The sequence below is a fragment of the Lathyrus oleraceus genome, chromosome 5 (genome assembly GCF_024323335.1).
Source record: "Lathyrus oleraceus cultivar Zhongwan6 chromosome 5, CAAS_Psat_ZW6_1.0, whole genome shotgun sequence".
Lineage (NCBI taxonomy): Eukaryota > Viridiplantae > Streptophyta > Magnoliopsida > Fabales > Fabaceae > Lathyrus > Lathyrus oleraceus.
Genome location: NC_066583.1, coordinates 410,190,724 through 410,195,997, shown reverse-complemented (window position 1 = coordinate 410,195,997; position 5,274 = coordinate 410,190,724).

The window sequence follows — 5,274 nt, the reverse complement described above, 5'->3', positions numbered from 1 at the left end:
ACAAACTTCTTTCTCCCTTACATAACTTGTTTACCATATTTCTCCATTTATAATTTTAGATCGTATTGATTTTAGGGTGGCGTAAGCACTACCGTCCGAACCAAGAATACTACCTCCTTCGCGCCTGCCTCCGCACCAAATGTTTTAAATAGTGCTGGAGAACCTACTTATCGACCATCATCTGAAAAAGGGTCTATAGGTGAGATTAACCAACCCCCCCCCCCCTGGTGACCTCGACGCTTCACCACCGAAGACTGCCACTCAACATTCTCAAACCAGTGACTCCGGTCACGAAACTGATTCAAGCGAAGAAGGTGGGGATGGAGGCGATCTAGAACCCATGGCTGTAGATGAATTAGCCGAAGACGAGGAAACCCCCGGGGCTGATTTACATACAACTGAAGGAGCGAACAATTGGTGTAAGCCCTAGAGGCCAATACTTTTGGTACTTGTATCGAATTATTTATTATTAATAAAAGGCTTTTTCTTTATTATGTTTGTTTAATAAAGTCCCTAGAATAGCTAGTCCGTTTAATGTATCAAGTATGACTTAAACATGAGATCACATTAAACATAAGGACACTATTCTTAAAGTATCCGTAGTCAAGCTTTATTGTGAAGTGGGATAACATTAAAGCATGAAGACTATTATGTTTATAGACTGATGATCACATCTCATGGATCATGGATAAAGAGTTATCAAGTCTTAAACATAGGTATGAATATTAAGAGTAATATTTGTTGGTTTAAGTGTTGGTGTAAGCCCTAGAGGCCAATACTTTTGGTACTTGTATCGAATTATTTATTAATAATAAAAGGCATTTTCTTTATTATGGTTGATTAATAAAGTCCCTGGAGTAGATAGTCCGTTTAATGTATTAAGTGTGACTTAATCATGAGAACACATTAAACATAAGGACACTATTCTTAAAGTATCCGTAGTCGAGCTTTAATGTGAAGTGGGATAACATTAAAGCATTAAGACTATTATGTTTGTAGACTGATGATCACATCTCATGGATCATGGATAAAGAGTTATCAAGTCTTAAACATAGGTATGAATATTAGGAGTAATATTTATACCGGATTGACCCGCTATGAGAATACTATATAGAAAGTTATGCAAAGTGTCATAAGTTATTCTCATGGTGATAATAGTGTATTCCACTCTTCGACCTGAAACCACTATGGACCCTAGATGTAGAGTCGAGTGTTTTATTGCTGATCCAACGTTGTCCGTAACTGGATAACCATAAAGACAGTTGATGGGTACTCCACGAAGCATGCTGAGGGACATGAGTGACCTAGATGGAATTTGCCCATCCTGCATAACAGGATAAATGTCTATGGGCCCAATATTGAACTGGACAAGGATGACACGGTCTATGCCTTATGTTCAATATAGACATAAGGGCAAAAGGGTAATTATACACATAAGTATTATCACAGAAGGTTTTGTCATATCACATGACATTTTCGTGTCTTAGGCAGCAGTGATGTGTTGCTAGATACCGCTCACTGTTTATTATGTTAAATGCGTGATTTAATATAATTGCCAACGTCACGAAAACCTACAGGGTCACACACAAAGGACGGATTGATGAGAGATAGAGTAACTAAGGAATATCGTAAGGTACGGTACCCTTAAGTGAATTACAGAACATCGTAAGGTACGGTGTACTTGAGTAGAATACGAAATATGGTAAGGTACCATGGGCTTAAGTGATTTTGGGCATATTATAAGATATGGGCCAAAATACACTTAAGTGGGCTTTTTAGCTTGAAGCCCACACAAGTGGTTCTATAAATAGAACCCTTGTGCAGAAGCATTCATGGAGGTTGCGTTATTTTCGTTTTCTCTCACTCTCTCTCTCTCATTCAAAGCCTTCATTCGTACCAGCTAGCACTGAGATTGAAGGAACCCGTTCGTGTGGACTGAGTAGAGACGTTGTCATCGTTCAACGTTCGTGATCGCTTCGTGGATCTGCATCAAAGGTTTTGATCGTCACAAGAGATCTGCACCAAAGGTTTCAGTCGTCACAAGAGGTAAATATTCTATCACTGATCATGACCATTCGTAAGGATCTCTAAGGAGAAATTTTAATTTCCGCTGCGTTTTGGACCGCAATTCTCCTTCAGTAAGCCCTAGAGGCCAATACTTTTGGTACTTGTATCGAATTATTTATTAATAATAAAAGGATTTTTCTTTATTATGTTTGTTTAATAAAGTCCCTGGAATAGATAGTCCATTTAATGTATCAAGTATGACTTAATCATGAGATCACATTAAACATAAGGACACTATTCTTAAAGTATCCATAGTCGAGCTTTATTGTGAAGTGGGATAACATTAAAGCATTGAGACTATTATGTTTGTAGACTGATGATCACTTCTCATGGATCATGGATAAAGAGTTATCGAGTCTTAAACATAGGTATGAATATTAAGAGTAATATTTATACCGGATTGACCCGCTATGAGAATACTATATAGAAAGTTATGCAAAGTGTCATAAGTTATTCTCATGGTGATAATGGTGTATACCACTCTTCGACCTGAAACCACTGTGGACCCTAGATGTAGAGTCGAGTGCTTTATTGATGATCCAACGTTGTTCGTAACTGGATAACCATAAAGACAGTTGATGGGTACTCCACAAATCATGCTGAGGGACATGAGTGTCCTAGATGGAATTTGCCCATCCTGCGTAACAGGATAAATGTCTATGGGCCCAATATTGAACTGGACAAGGATGACACGGTCTATACCTTGTGTTCAATATACACATAATTATTATCACAGGAGGTTTTGTCAGATCACATGAAATTTTCGTGTCTTGGGTAGCAGTGATGTGTTGCTAGATACCGCTCACTATTTATTATGTTAAATGCGTGATTTAATATAATTTCCAACGCCGCGAAAACCTACAGGGTCACACACAAAGAACGGATTGATGAGAGATAGAGTAACTAAGGAACACCGTAAGGTACAACGCGCTTAAGTGGAATATAAAATATGGTAAGGTACCAAATACTTAAGTGATTTTTGACATATTATAAGATGTGGGCCAAATACACTTAAGTGGGATTTTTAGCTTGAAGCCCACACAAGTGGTTCTATAAATAGAACCCCTTGGGTAGAAACATTGTCACTCATAACTCAACTCAAGTGAAGACTTGGAATTTTGTTTCCCTCTCTCTCTCACTCAAAGCCTTCATTCATACCAGCTAGCATTGAGATTGAAGGAACCCGTTCGTGTGGACTGAGTAGAGACGTTGTCATCGTTTTCATCGTTACAAGAAATCTGCACCAAAGGTTTGAATCGCCACAAGAGGTAACGATTCTATCATTGATCATGCCCATTCGTAAGGATCATTAAAGGAGAAATTTTTAAATTCCGCTGCGCCTTGGATGGCAATTCTCCTTCAGTGGTATCAGAGCCACTTACGAAACCATGAATCTGATAACTATTTATTTTCTGTATTAATACGATTAAAGACAGAATGAATCAAAGATTAAATTGAGATCGATTAAGTTATATATATGATATATATAATCCTGATGCAAAATACATTATATATGATATAGTGTTCTCGTTTCGTTCATTCAAACACTCAATGGTTGTTTTCCTTTGAGAGATCAATGGTCGTTTGCTTCTTGATTCGACCTTAGTATGGTGAAGAAATGACGTATTGATCAATCATACTGAATCAACAATCGAGATGTGTTTGACGGTCTGAAATTGGTGCATCAGGGTTAGTGACGGCACAAGGATTGTGTTGTCAGAGAGTTATGCGATTGGGGTTGTGACTGCACAAGAGTTGTGCTTTCTAAACACTTTTTGGAACAGTGTTAACCGGTTAACGCATATGGTTAACCGGTTAACGCATATGGTTAACCGGTTAACGCAATACGAAATAAAAAATTTAAGTTTTTCAAACAGTGTTAACCGGTTAACCAAATGGTTAACCGGTTAATGCAAGACGAAAAACAGTTTTCCAAGAGATTTTCAAACAGTGTTAACCGGTTAACGCATTTGGTTAACCGGTTAACGCAAGGCAGAAAACAATTTTTGAACAGATTTCAAACAGTGTTAACCGGTTAACGCATTTGGTTAACCGGTTAACGCAAGGCAAAATTCACCCGTTCGGCTAACTCAGTGCTTTAAAGTATCAAGTGTTGATGCGAAAAGCGACGTCGATTTTAAATGAATTATTCATTAAAAATTTCGGCAGCGGACCCCCGGCTAACTCTGCGTAGTGTGATCGGTCGTCAAAATTTAATTTGGTTTTAATTAAAAGAATTAAAAATTGATAATAATAATAATAATGTGTTTATTATTGTCTTGTGGTGATCGGTTATGGCCTTAGTTTTCCTTTATTTTGTTTTGGTTTTTTAAAATATGACATGCGTGTCGTGCCTCTCTTTTAATCTCTCAATGTAACTTCTTTTCTCATCTCACTCCCTCATATGTAAAATGAGTTTCTTTTATGTAATGTAATGATATGAAGAAAGCAACGAAGTCAGTGCCAAAGGAGGACAACCTTGAAGATCTTGCTTGGAGAAGCTTAGATCGTTGTTAGGTTAGCTTAGGTTCTCTCATTGGCTTGGGAGAACAATTGCGCTAGGGGCCATAACTGTTTCATTATGTATGTATGTATGTTGATGCATGTGAGAGGCGATTTATATGATAAATAAGTCAGTGAGATCAGAAAAATTGCAATTCCCTCAAATTAAATATTAAGTTTATGCTTTCCAAGTTTTAACACTCATCAAGACTAGTATCGGATAATGTAGGTTTTGCCTACGCGAAGTGCATGTTCTATATTAGTAAGGTGCGATGGGATAATTGTAATATCCAACTGTTAAAGCAATGGGTCAAACTTAAGTAAACAAATTATAATAATATTATATGTGTTTGCTTTCCAAGTTTTAGCACTCATCAAGACTAGTATCGAATAATGTAGGTCTCACCTACGCGAGGTGCATTTTCTATATTGGTAAGGTGCGATGGGATAATTGTAATATCCAACTGCTAAAACGATAGGTCAAACTTAATTATAATAATATTATATATGTTTAGAAGCAAGAGTTGGGAATGATCCATATGATGGATTGGAATAAGGAGTTATTCACCCAACTGAAATTTTCGAGAGTTGTATGAGATACAATTGGAAGGAGTTCCTACCTAAATAACCTAGTTTTGTGTAATCCGCCTACGCGGATTTAGAACGAAGTGAAATATGGATCTTGACCCACTAGAAAATCTTTCA